This window comes from Colobus angolensis, unplaced genomic scaffold (assembly GCF_000951035.1).
Source record: "Colobus angolensis palliatus isolate OR3802 unplaced genomic scaffold, Cang.pa_1.0 Scaffold209, whole genome shotgun sequence".
Taxonomy (NCBI): Eukaryota; Metazoa; Chordata; class Mammalia; order Primates; family Cercopithecidae; genus Colobus; species Colobus angolensis.
The window spans coordinates 471956-486652 of NW_012115255.1; the positions used below are offsets into that span (position 1 = coordinate 471956).

Sequence of the window (14697 nt, forward strand, 5' to 3'; positions counted from 1 at the left end):
CTAGTCCCCAACCCTCACCTCGTCCATCCCCTGAGACAGAGACTCCCGAGCGGACACAGGTGCAGACGCAGGTGCAGGCCAGGAGCCAGGTGCCATGTGTCCCCTCAGGGCCTCGCTCTCCATTGTCCAGCCTGCAAGGGGCTGGGCTGAGGGCCTGTGCGAGCCAGCCCTCTCTGGAGGGGTGCTCCCCATGAATTTCTCCCCAGCAGGTTGCTCAGTGGGTCTCCATCTGCACTCACATGGTGTCCTGTGAAAGACGCTGGGCACCACTGCCCAGGCTTTACCGATAAGGAACTGAAGCTCAGAAAGGCCACTTGACCCAGCCAAAGCCTCATGGCTGCAGGGTGTCCGATGCACCCTCAAACTTAGGTCCTGGACTCTGACTCAGCTTGGTCTCCACGTCTGCCAAGAAGGCTCCTCTCTAGGATGGGCATCCTCTGCAAGCCCATCCCCTGTCCCTGGGCCCAGGCCCCATCCTGCAGGGGAGTCGGGACTGGGGGAACCAGTCACTACCAACAACCACCACAGGTGCATTTTCTACTGTAATTCTCACAGCAGCTCCACGAGGGAGAAGCGCTGTCCCTGTTCACAGGCAAGGAGCTGAGTCCCAAGGAGGAAAGGAGGGGAAATGACTTGCCCAGGGTCACACAAAAAACTTCTATGCATTTTTTTTTTTTTTTTTTTAAGACGGAGTCTCCCTCTGTCGCCCAGGCTGGAGTGCAGTAGTGTGATATTGGCTCACTGCAACCTCTGACTCCTGGGTTCAAGTGATTCTCCCGCCTCAACCTCCCGAGTAGCTGGTATTACAGGCTCCCACTGCCATAACAAGCTAATTTTTTTGTATTTTTAATAGAGACAGGGTTTCACTCTGTTGGCCAGGCTGGTCTCGAACTCCTGACCTCAAGTGATCCGCCCGCCTTGGCCTCCCAAAGTGCTGGGAGGACAGGCGTGAGCCCTGCTCTCAGCCTCTACGCACTCTCTCTCCCTTTTGTCTTCTTAAATAAAGACCCATCCCAGGGTTCTGCGCCAGGAAGGTGGACGAGAGTGGCAGTGGGGTATCCATGCAACAGATGGCACTGCCTGAACTCTGTTGCACTCCTGTTCCAAGGTGCCTCCGAAGGAAAGCACCACCACTCCATGCTGGAGTGTGAGGCCTGAGTCCCAGGACCCTGGAGGAGCCAGAGGTTGGCTGGAGATGAGGGGCTGCATGTCAGGAAGCTCTTGGGGGTGGGAAAGCTGCTGATGCCCTACCACCCCATTTGCAGTTCCAGTGGTACACCCATAGTGCATAGGCAGGAAGCAGGGCCAACCTGATTACACAAGACTGATTAGTTTTAAGGAGGAGAAAAAAAACCGACATGCACACAGACTACAGCAAGCACACCCTTAAGGAATACACACACCCTCAACGGGCAGCAGGCAGTACTCTAACCCCACTCCACCCCACTCCCGGCAGCCTGTCCAGGTGCCCACAGGACAGTCCCCTGTTAAGACTGATGATCAGGAATCCTCACTCCGCCCTAAAATGGAGCGTGCAGCCTGGCCCCAACGGCCGCAGCATGAAACACCGTGGCAAGTTCTCTGCAGCAGTGTCTGTCCCTTCTCGGAGCAGTTAATGGAAAGGTGGGAATGGGGAGGACAGTCAGCCTGCTCTTGGAATTTGTGAGAGCAGAGTTGGAGTGACCACCAGGACCTGGGGGAAGCACAGGCACAACAGTCACAGCTGAGAGCTGACCCAGGCCCCAGGATGGACGACCGCTGCCCTAGCAGTGGAGAAATACCCACATCTGCGCAGAATCAGGCCAGGCCAGCCACAGGCTAACCCAGGAGCAGATGGCTTGAAAGCAGGGAGTGGGGCGGCTCCAAGCTCAGCAGGCCTCGTTTCTAGACAGGGAGAGGGGATGGTAGGGCAGGACCCACATGTGACACCTGAGAGCTACAAGGGAGGAGGCCAGGACACCCCCTGAGGGAGCACTGGAGGGCTGGATACTGCAACAAGGCAGTATGGCCATCTGAGGGGAAGGTCTTTGCTTTTCCTCTGCACTGAAAACTTACATCTGTCCCTGGTAAGCTGAGCAGGGCAGTGTTACCTTCTCCTACAGATGAGGAAACCGAGGCTCAGACACCTGGGACCTGCCCAATACCTGGCTCCTGACACCTCTGTTCTTGGCACATTCCCACCAGCTTCTACACAAGCCTGGGAACTTCCTGAGGGCAGTGCCTGCGAGTCACCCCTCAGCGCATGCCCCAGCAGAAGGCACCTCAATACTTTATAAATGGGGTGGAGATGCAGGCAGAGCTGCCTTCCCCCATCCTCAACCACAGGGCCAGGCAGTCAGGGCAGGTGCGCACACCCCTACCTGCAGGCTCCCTGCCCATGGATGTCACTAGGAGGCAGAGGTTGCAACGAGCCACGATGGTGAGATGATGCCACTGCACTCAAGCCCGGGTGACGAGCAGGACCCCTGTCTCAAAAAAAAAAGCCAACAGGTCTGGGCTAACCTTTAGTTTCTTCTTCCATGAAGTGAGGGAATTGGACGAGACATCTTTTACAGGCATCTCTAAAAGACGACAATGCTGGGATAACTGGGAAAGACCTACACTCTAGCGATCTGCCTGCTTGTTTGTTAAGTGATCTCCGATGACCTGTAACTCCTGATTAGAGTTGGATGTCATCATTAGTATGCCCTTACCCAAACTGTTATGTTATTAGTTTTGGATTTAGGAACTCTGGGAAATTCTGCTAACTACATTTCTCTGACTTTCTCACATGGATCTAATCCAAAATTATTTCATAATTCTAAAGAAAATGAAATGTTCTTTTGAGCAAGGAGACTAAAAAAATCAAAGCAAACACATCCATCTTCCATTGCATATTGGTAAATGTATTACTCACTTCATTGAACCCCATCTAATCTTTCCAGCATAGAAGAAATTACCTCAGTGTATAAATGGTATCTAAAATAGTATTTCATCTTTATATTCATGATCTGTCATGCATGTTTAGATTGTGACAGCTTAATATGTAGTATTGCTAGGTGCATAAGAATAATGTTATACAAAAATCCTAAATTTTATATGAACACCTTTTGAGTAATGCACAAACTTAGCACTGCTAATGCAATGTACCATGCTAAATGTTTTGTAACTGTAAGTTACACTAGTAAATTACAGTTTACCAATGTACTAATACACTATGGAGACTTCAATTTCCATATTTCATAATGTTTTCACTTAAATTTTTTATTATAGTGTGAACAAAGTTTTGGATTCGAGACAAACAATCTTGTCAATTCTTATTAGTCGGTTCTTAGGACAGAAATAAATGTAGAATATTGGAGAAGATATTTATACAACGAATGGATCCAGAGTCTGTTATATACCCAAATTATGTGACCCTATAGAAGGGCAAAGTGAGACTCTGCAAGATCTAAATGTTTGCTCAGGCTTCCTGCTTGCACAAATCAAGAGGAAGAGCTTAGCAGCCAAACTATTTAAACATTTTTTAATTTTAAAAATAATTCATCACACACCAAAATGCCCCACATTTTACCTTAAGTCTCTGAATTGTTTCTAAGCTGTCTCAAATTCAAATTTCTATGCCATCTGCAGAAACCTGGTCTCTAGCATCAGACTTTTTTTTAGCAGGTAAAAGTTGGTATTCTGGAGCAAATCAACAGGAAAAGGAATCAAGATGAGACAATGGGGATCACCGGGCTAGGACAGCACCCCTACTCAACCAGACGCACCTGCTTGTTCATACAGATTTCATCTAGAAAGAGGCGTTTCTTCATACAGTTTCAAATAACTTCTTCAGAGGCATGAGTCAGAGTTTCATCAACCACATTCAAGAGTGTTTTTCTTTATCAAAACACAAGGGCATATATGTAGATACTTGATGGTCTCTTGCAGATGAATTTGCAAAAGAAATCTTCACAGTGAAAATATCATACATTAAATGTGTAATAAAACAGTGCTTGTTAAAATAGAAAGACTGACAGGTCATTATACCCTAAAGTAGATTTGACTTTTATTCTCTGAAGCATCCGGATCGTCTTTAGTTCTAAAAGACATTGGAATTTTAAGAGAAATGTTCACACTTCTGAAAGTCAAGAACATTTAAAAGTAACCAGAGGTAAGTCCTGCAGTTCTCTGATATGGTCACGTTCAGTTTGCCCTTAGAATGAGGTCCTTTCCATGCAGAAAGGAGCAGGCATAGAAATAATCACGTCTGTCGTGTGTGAACTAAACTTGTTTTGGAGGCCGGGAGGGGTGGCTCACGCCTGTAATCCCAACAATTTGAGGCCGAGGCAGGTGGATCACTTGAGGTTAGGAGCTTGACACCAGCCTGGCCAACATGGTGAAACCCCGTCTCTACTAAAAATACAGAAATTAGCCAGGCGTGGTGGTGTGCACTTGTAATCCCAGCTACTTGGGAGGCTGAGGCAGGAGAATCGCTTGAACCCAGGAGGCGGAGGTTGCAGTGAGCCGAGATCGCGCCACTGCACTCCAGCCTGGGTGACAGCACAAGACTCTGTCTCAATCAATCAATCATTTAAAACTAAACTTATTTTGGAGAAAACCTTCTGGGTTGGGTGTCCAATAACAGTTCAGCATACAGAACTTGGCTTGGGCGCTACTGACATTTCCCATCCTCATCACCTTCTCCCAGGCTCACCACAGAATCTCTTGCCTTCATTTTATTCATGCCTTGTTAAGCCGATTTCATTGTTTTGTCATAATCTAAGGTATAAGAAGGATCAGGTAAGTTCGTTTCAAGCTTTCTGCCTTTCTAGGAAGACTTCAAGTATGTTGCATTTTTGCTATTTTTTTCCTCATTCCATAAATCTCAATTTTCCTGGCTTCTTAGAAAGACTTGAGATAAATCTTATTAACTTTTCAAAGTCTTTCTCCAGGCTCTTTTCTAAGATTTAATAAATCCAGCTCACAGTGAAGACTTCCCTTCTTGAATTTTAGGTGAGTTTTTATCTAAATAAATACTTCCCTACAGCATGTCTGCATCTTTGCCTATAATACTTCACTCCTGAACGAGATTTTAAATCTCGTGAACACAAGAATCACATATTACGTCTTTTAAAACAGCATCTAAGACCATTGATTCATAAAGTGCATCGCATGTAAGAAATACAGCTGGGATACACAATTTGGTAACAATGTTTACAGTTCATCAAGTATTCACTGTAAATAGACTTTATACCTCTTTACTTTTGCAGCTACTGTGGGCCCCTCATGATTCATTGCATATAAACAACAACCATATAGCCATCCAGTTCTCAGACTCTAACTTCTTAGACTAATTAACTTCCAATGGGGGTGGGGGGTACTGAGGGGCACTACAGCGTGACTCCAGCCACCCGGAACATTTAAAAATAACAAAGATGATATTTCAGGAGCTGTTGCTCAGGCCCTTCCCTCCAGGAAATAGTGTGTCTGCATCTCCTCCCCCTTCACCCAGGGTGCCTGCCTCAGGCCAGATCCTCTACTCATGAGATAAAACTCCTGAGTGGAATCCAGAACGAGTAGGGAATGAAAGAAGAAGAACTAGATGAAGAGGCTTCATTCAGAGCGGGGCGGGGCATGGATTCACAAGCCCACTCAACAATCCACACCCTGGAGGGAATCCCCACTCTTTCCAGGGACAACCCTGAGGCAGACGGGCTCTCTAGACGGCGGCCAGAGGGGCTGTTCTTCCTCTTCCTGGCCAGTCAGAACTCATCGCTGGTGTTTCTGGACTTGCCTCCCAAGATAAGGTAACCCCAGAGCAAAGACCACTATAAAGCTTTAGAGTAAATGGTTCTACAACTAGCTTGATTTCTCGTTATTCATCACCAACTTGAAACAAAATTCTAACCTTGGGAAAACACACACACACACGCACACACACACACACGCACACACACACACCCCTTCTGGGAGGTGGGTGGCATAGGGTTTTTCTTAAATAACTAAACAGTAGCAGGCCATTTGTGTAGAATGCTGATATACTGAAAATATCATTCATCCAAACTGACTGACAAAAAGAATAATACACACCTAAGACATGCTTGTACTATGTCCTAGGGCTCTTTATATATTCAGAGCCAGCTAAAAATAAGACATGGATGGAAACTGTTGCTTAAGAATCTTTCCCAGTAATGTTAACATATTAAGCTACTAGGAAAGGAGAGAGATTTTCCTATCTGGCAAAAAAAATGATTGCATGGTCTGATTTATACAGAATAAATGTGTCTTCAAATTCAGTCTCTACCTCTTCACGCTGCTCTTTGAAACATTGGATTCACATGTGCAACATCATATGCAAATAAGTGTTTTCTGAAAATCTCATTGTAATTGCTTTTTCAAAAGAGACAAGGTCTATCTTGCCCAGGCCAGAGTGCTATTCACAAGCATGGTCATGCACTGTAGCCCCAAACTCCCGGGCTCAAGTAATCTTCCCACCTCAACCTCCCAAGCAGTGTAGATAGGACTACAGGCACATGCTCCCAGCCTGCTACTTTCTCATTTAGCAACCTCTTAATCTTCAAATGAGAGCGGAGTATCCCTTATCAACTGCTAGGAAATAAAGATGGTGTGTCATTTCATATTCAAATACAAAGAAGAAATACATTTCTATAAGGTTAGTAATTTTAAAAAATCTAGCTAAATAAAATAATCATCTTCTATAAGGTTAGTAATTAAACAAAATAACACATCTAGCTAAATAAAATAAATTATTTGCACACAGGCCCAGGGCATTAAAACAACTAAAAAGGAGAGAGAATTATTCCAACTTTTTTTAGTGTTGCAAAATGATATTTTCAAAGCAACTAAACTTTTAAAATTATCTTCAGTTACCAAAACTACTCAATTTCCCAAAATTCCAGATAAATGTTACTCATTAAAAGGCTATTTTCCTGGTTAATTCTCAGCACACACATGCTTTCTATTTGCACAATATTCTTAGGCACTCTTGGTGCGCTAACACTGCAATGCCCTTATTCTGTGTGCTCTGAAGTCTTTAGGCGCTGCCCTTGTAGACAAAATATATGCAGATGCAATCTCATCCCTGGTGTTTACCCTCTTTCCTGAACCTTGGCCATGATGTGCTTCCTGTAAGCATTCTCTTTCTAAAACTTCACAAGTGGGTAATGAATTTCTGATCATCAATGCATGGCCTGTAGTACTTCACAGGAAGTGCATAAACAACTACTATCCTCAAATTTTCATCTCCAACATCATTTACAAAGACCATCACTGTTTTACAACTAGTGGTCTCACTCAAAATAAGTTTGCTATGTCTAAGTACTCTAAACAAGTGATTTTGTGTGTAGGCATTATATATGAATATTGATCTCCTCACTCCTTTATTCACTTGGACATAAATGTTCTGTTTACTCTTTGTAAGGCATATACAGAGATGAATAAAATACAGACTGTGCCTTGGTATTACGGACTCAACATAGAAACAGACATATAAACAATTTTAACACATGAATTTGAGTTGTGTTGTGTGCTCTTAAAGAGTGCCTTCTGGCTGGGTGCAGTGGCTCACGCCTGTAATCCCAGCATTTTGGGAGGCCAAGACGGGTGGATCACTTGAGCTCGGGAGTCTGAGATCAACCTGGCAACATGGCGAAACCCCGTCTGTACCAAAAATACAAGGCCAGGCATAGTGGCTCACGTCTGTCATCCCAGCAATTTGGGAGGCCGAGGCAGGTGGATCACTGGAGGTCAGGAGTTTGAGACCAGCCTGCCCAACATGATGAGACCCTGTCTCTGCTAAAAATACAAAAATTAGCCATGTGTGGCGGCGCACACTTGTGATCCCACCTACTCAGGAGGCTGAGGCAGGATAGTTGCTTCAACCCGGGGGACAGAGGTTGCAGCAAGCCAAGATTGAACCACTGCATTCTAGTCTGGGCGACAGAGTGAGACTCTGATTCAAAAAAAAAAAAAAAATTAGCCAGGCATTCTTACAGGATCCTTGGGGTGTCAGTTTTCTGTCTGGAAACCTCTGTGGCCAGTGGCACCTTTCCCTGAGTTTTGCTCAGGCCCACTGGGCTCGTTCTGCTCACTCGGCCTGGCAGGCTGCATTTGGCTCATGCTACCAGCCTGGATCTTATGCCTGCCAAGGGCGAGCCAAGCATGGAGTGGTGAGAGGTGTGTGAGTGAGTGAGCGTGGGTTCTGGCCATTGCACACAGTCAACCATGCTGCAGTGGGGCAAGCAGCTCCAGGTGCCAGCATGGGTGCTGGCTCTCTATGAGGCTGTGGCTGGACCAAGTGCACTGCCAGCAGCTTCCACAGCTGGCACTAGGGAATGCAGTGGCACCGTGAAGCTTGGAGACTTCAGGAACCACAGGGCCCCAAAGAGGGAGTCACAGCCCTGGCTTGGGGAGCTCCCAGGTCTGGGCACCCTGAAGGGCCACGGAATTTCTCTCCTTCTCTTTGCCTGCAATGTGGCAAGCAAGGGGCGTATTTCAGCTCTGTTTGTCTTACAGCTCTTTCAGTCCCGCCATTTGAGAGGTCCTGAGTTCTTGTCCTGTGTCCAGGAAGAATGAGGTATGCAGACAATGGAGGGTGTGAAGAGGAGCTTAATTGAGTGACAGAATAGCTCAGAGGAGGCCCTGGAGTGGACAGTTCCTCTCTGCAGCTGGTTGCCCTAATTTCTGCTCAGCTTTAGCTGAGCCGGGAGCTTTTACGGGCCTCAGAGGGGAGGAAGTGCACACTGATTGGTCCATGCATGGCCATGGGTGGGCCAGGAAAAGGCACCACAAGTTCCCATTTTGATCCATGGGATTGGCAGCAGTCCCCAGCCTTAAGGTCCTCCCTGGCCTGAAGGTGGGGCTTCACTAAGGACCCACTCACTTCTGCCCAGGAACCTGTCTGCCTCCTGCTGCTGTTCATGGCCAACAGGTTGTAGGTGCCAAGGTGTGCCTGCAGGCCAGCACCAAGCTGCCCTCAGCTCCCCTTGGCTTCCTTCCTATGCTCATCAACACCCAAAGCCTAGAGTGGGCCAAGGCTGGGGGCTGGCGTGTCAGCACTGCCCTGAGTGTGTGCACACCTGGCTGGGCTGTGAGAGAGACTGGAGCAGGCACTGACAGCAGGGAGAAGCCAGGTGGTGGGAGCAGGCACATCCAAGTCTGTGAGGGAAGGGGGCCTTCCTGAGGGCCCCCAAGAGTGCAGGGATGCCTGGGTCCACAGCCGTGGTTTGGGGGACAAGGCTCTTGTCTGCTCCACACAGTGGGAGGTACAGGTCTGCGGATATAATATCTGGATGTGATACCCTTTTAACTTTGTCCTAACTTTTCTATAACACTGTTTAAAGTGACCCATATTGCATCTTTAATGTCATTAATTAATTCATCGTAGAAAATATGAACCAGTGACCTATGGCTCGCTGATGTTTTAATAAATTTCTGATATCCACAGAATTCCTTGGACACTAGGAAGAAAAAGAAAATGAGGGCTTGTTAAAGTGACAGAAGCCAACCTCCCCCACACAGTCAATGATATTTTGACTCCTTGCTTCAGTGTTCCTCTTACACAAAGAAAGAAAAACACAAAGGAATAGAGTTGATGGTGTAGCCGTTGTTAGGAAACTTAAAATTGTCAGTTTCAACCTTCACTGAACTTGAAATATGTACTATTTTTAGTCACATTTCCTACGTCAGTCAAACCGGTTTTACCAGTTTTTCCCCTACTCAGAATCCAGGTAGGCCCAAATCAAAAATACTTTGTTGTCAGCACATATAAGAATACCCAAACACCCATCCAAATGTTCACCATGAGGTATGAATAACGCCTGAGAAAGCAAAATCAAACAAATTGGTTCCTACTAACAGTAAATTTAAAGTAATTGAGAAACATGGTCAGTGTTGTACACAAGAATCAGGGTAAAATGTTGAATACAACAGCAGATAAATAAATTTAGAGCACTTCAAAGAAACACAGGAAAAAGCAAGCCAACTAAAGTAAAAATATATAAAAATGTAGTGAGATTGACCATGTGTTTAACCAATTGTTAAACTTGGATAAGAGGTACATGAAAATGAATCACTCCCTCTCTTCACTGACTTTTGCTCATGTTTGCAATTTTCCATAATTAAAAAAGTGGAGAAAATAAATCTGAAAAATCCAATTTGTGTTTCTTTAAGGTCTTCTTTAAACAACTAAATAGAAAAATAGAAAATGGTTAGAATATGTATAAAAACAAGATGCATTATAGTATAAGTTTTCTGGGGGAAATTAATACAGTACAGAATATTGAATTAATCTCGGGGAAAAAAGACCACCAATTAACCATGAAACTGGTGTTACTCTTTTTTTTTTTTTTTTGACACGGAGTCTCACGCTGTCGCCCAGGCTGTAGTGCGGTGGCTGGATCTCAGCTTGCTGCAAGCTCCGCCTCCCGGGTTCACACCATTCTCCTGCCTCAGCCTCCCGAGTAGCTGGGACTACAGGTGCCCGCCACCACATCCGGATAATTTTAGTAATTTTAGTAGAGATGGGGTTTCACCATGTGGGCCAGGCTGGTTCCGAACTCCTGACCTCAGGTGATCCACCCGCCTTGGCCTCCCAAAGTGCTGGGATTACAGGTGTGAGCCATCGTGCCTGGCCAAATCATTACTTTTGAAGAAATAATTAACAATGATAATTTCTTTTTGAATGATAATAACTTTTATTAATAAGTTAAACATATTTATATGTAATGTTGTAAATTTTTTGTATTGGGTGTAGTGATTCATGCCTGTAATCCTAGCACTTTGGGAGGCCAAGGTGTTGGATTGCTTGAGCACAGGAGTTTGAGACCAGTCTGGGAAACATGGAGAAACCTCTTATCTACAAAAAAATACAAAAATTAGCCAGGTGTCGTGGCATGTGCCTGTAGTCCCAGCTACTCGGGAGGCTAGATGGGGAGGTCAAGTCTACAGTGAGCCATGACTGTGCCACTACACTCTAACCTCAGTGACACAGTGAGATTGTGCCTCAAAACATTTTTATTTACAATAAAAGTAAACAAAATGTTTATAAATTCCTCTCCAATGATTTACTATTCAAGCTCTGGACTGATTATGTGATTTTCATGACAATGACATACCTGCTCTACTCTCAGACAAGCACAGTATAATGAATAGAAAAATTAGGAGTGCTATTGACTGAATTGTGTCTGCCCAAAATTCATATCTTGAAGCCCTAACTTCTTATGTGACTGTAATATGGCCTTCATAAGGATAGGGCCCTGATACAATGATACAATAGAATTAGTGTCCTCATAAGAAACATCGAAAAACTCTCTTCCTCTCTCTCTCTCTCTCTTCTCCCACCATGCGAGGACACAGTGAGAAGGCAGCTGTCCGCTGGCCAGGAAGCAGGTGCTCACCAAAAACCAAATGGGCTAGAACATTAATTTTGAACTTTCCAGGCTTCAGAACTGTGAGAAAATAAATTCCTGTTGTTTGACCTACCCCATCTATGAAACTTTGTTATGGTAGCCTGAATACACTAATAAGAATAAATTAAAATTCCATATCCCTTGACTAAATTTTATTCATGTCTTATGCTTTGGCAATCTTTGGCCAGTACTGCTATCAGTTAATTTTATTTTTCATTCCTCTATTCCAGTTTAACAAAGCCACTGCAGTAACAGAGGAGAGAAAGGATGAGCAAGGAGTAGAGAGAATCTATATGCCAGGCAAGTGCCTCATGAAATGTTAACTTTTTATGATTCACGGTGCTTAAGTGTATTAGGACACCAAAATGTGTTTTATGAAAATTAAAGGTGAATCTGAATGGAAGACATTTCCTTGATTCAGCCCCTGTCTTGTCCAACCAAGGTAAGTTTACAGAGGTGAAGTTTTATAGGTAAATGCAACGAGTACTTGCCTTGGATTCAGAGAAATTTGGGTATATGATCCTGGAAAACCCACTCAGACATTCTGAAATTTAGTTTCTCCCTTGTAAAAACAGGAACAATAATGACTACCTTACAGAGCATCCTGAGAATCGAGATAGCACACAGTACTATGCTAAATGACTGCTGTTATTGCTAAGAGAAAGAAGTTAACTCAGAGGAACTATGGTGTTTGAACTGACTAGCAATAAATGCTGAATGCAGTGCAAAATTTTGTCTCTAAGAACTACACACCTAAACTATGCACTACACATAGAAAGGCAGTATTTAAAAACCTAAGGCTAACTATATAGTTTTGTTTTAATGGAAAATATCACAAGAAGCCTGCACTCCATTTGTAGAATTGTTACTTCCTCATATCTAGAGCTACTTGTGGCTTTAGACTTGGCTATTTCTATAGAGCTAAGCTCTTGTCCCAGCTTCTTGTTCCTAAACACGTAGCTCTGCCTCTGGCAGTTTTAAACCAAAAACAAAATTTTAAGCTCCCCTGCCACCCCAACTATTTGAATGGACTTCCTCCTAGGCCAGGTCACTCTAAAATGCAACCTGAAAGATTAGTTCAGGCCGCTCTAAAATGCAACCTGAAAGATTAGTTCAGGCCACGGTGGGAAGTGGGGGTCAGACATGCCTCATTATACCCTCCAGCGTTAACATCAACACAGACCTCAAGTCTGATGAGAAACATTTACAACCTGTTCTCTCTGAAGCCTGCGACCTGAAGGCTTAATCTGGATGACAAAACTTTGGTCTCCACTACCTCTTACTGTAACCCAGACATTCCTTTCTATTGATAGTAACTTTTTCGACCCATTGACAATCACAAAATTTAAAATCTACCTATAAGCTGGAAGCGCCGCCACCCCCAGCCCCATGCTCAACTCGTGCACCATTCTGGACCAAACCAATGTACATCTTAAATGTATTTGATCGACGTTCGACTCTTTTCGTCCACAGAGTGGAGAATTCTAACCCTGCGGTGTGACTCCTGAGACCTGTGCCTAGCTAGTGGTTTCAAGCCTTATTTACAACGATGAATTTTGATTCTTTTCAATTAAAAAATCTTTCATTTGATTAATCTCATGTTAATGAATAGAATGGAATTGTATTCCAATGACCAAAAATAAGTCAGCAGTGATAGAAAAGAAAAATTGTTCCCAGATCAAGACCTATTTGTCAATAAAAAAGCACCAAGAAGTTATTACTTCCTGCAATATATAAATGGAAATGTCCAAAAAGAGTCAACTAAACCTGAGTTCAAAAAAAGGGAAATCACAGACTTCTGTACCCTGTTGACTGGAATTCATTATTAGACCTAAAAAATGTAAAATTATACAAAGTCACTTCTATGCATGTGCAAGTGCGATACACATGCCGTTACAGGATCCTTGAGGTGTCACTTTTCTGGCCGGTGGTGCCTTTGCCTGAGTTTTGCTTGGGCCCTCTGGGCTCGTTCCGCCCACTTGGCCTGGAAGGCTGGGCTTGGCTTATGCTACCAGCCTGGATCCCACGCCTGCCAAGGGTGAGCCGGGCATGGGGCAGTGAGAGGTGTGTGAGCGAGCATTGGGTCTGGCCGCAGCGCAGTTAGACATGCCGGCTGCTGCAGTGGGGTGGGTAGCTCCAGGTGCTGGCACCAGCTCTCTGCAAGGCTGCAGCTGGACCAGGTACACTGCAAGCACCTTTCACGGCTGGCACCAGGGAACACGGTGGTGCCTGGAAGCTCAGAGGTGCCAGGAATCACAGGGCCCTAAAGAGGGAGTCATAGCCCTGACTCAGGGAACTCCCAGGTCTGGGCTCCCCAAAGGGCCACAGCGCTTCTTTCCTTCTCTTTGCTCACAACATGGCAAGCAAGGGGCATGTTTCAGCCCTGTTTGTGTTACAGCTCTTTTAGCCCCGCCATTCAGTGGGTTCTGAGTTCTTGTCCCACGACCAGGCAGAATGAGGTACACAGTCAGGTGGAGGGTGAGGAAGCCGAAGAGGGGCTTTACTGAATGATACAGAACAGCTCAGAGGAGACCCACGGTGGGCAGCTCCTTTCCACAGCCAGGGTGTTCCGAGTGTTCAGCTCCTAGCAAGGAAGAGGCCCTGGAGTGGAAAGCTCCTCCCTGCCGGCGGGTCATCCCAATGTCTGCTCAGTCCTAGTTGAATCTGGAGCTTTTATGGGCCCCAGAGGGGAGGAAGCACATGCCAACTGGTCCACGGGCAAGTCCAGAAAAGGCACCACAAGTTCCCACTCTGGTCTGCAGGACTGGCAGCCCAATCACCAGTCCTTAGGATCCCCCTGGCCTGAAGGTGAGACCTCACCACACACCCCCTTCCACCCTGGAACCTGTTTGTGTCCTGCTGTCGTTCACAGTGCCCAGGCTGTAGGTGCCAAGGGGTGCCTGCAGGCCAGTGCCAAGCTGCCCTCAGCACCCCCGAGACTTCCCTCCTATGCTCATCAGCACCCAAAGTCCAGAGGGAGCCGAGGCGACAGGGGGCTGGTGTGTCAGCACTGCCCTGAGTGTGTGCACACCTGGCTGTGAGAGCACCCAGGCTTGGCGCCAACTTTGCTCGGAGATTGGAGCAGGGGCTGACAGCAGGAAGAAGCCAGGCAGTGGAAGCAGGAACTTTGGAGCCTGTGGAGGTCTTCCTGGGTCTCCTGTTGTTCCTGGCTCCTGCCGCTGCCATCAATACGACTGCCATATACTACTCCAGATGCCGAAGGCACGTATTAAACCACCGTGGGGTAACAGCATCTACCAAAAACAATCCGAATCCTCAAATAAAATATTGTGTAAATACATAA

At 45.6% G+C, this 14697-nt stretch overlaps 1 pseudogene; it reads right to left on the bottom strand.

Moving 5' to 3' along the window:
• LOC105512046 overlaps positions 1 to 192 on the bottom strand; it is a 17119-nt pseudogene extending 16927 nt beyond the window's left edge.
• Positions 193 to 14697: the final 14505 nt, after the last annotated feature.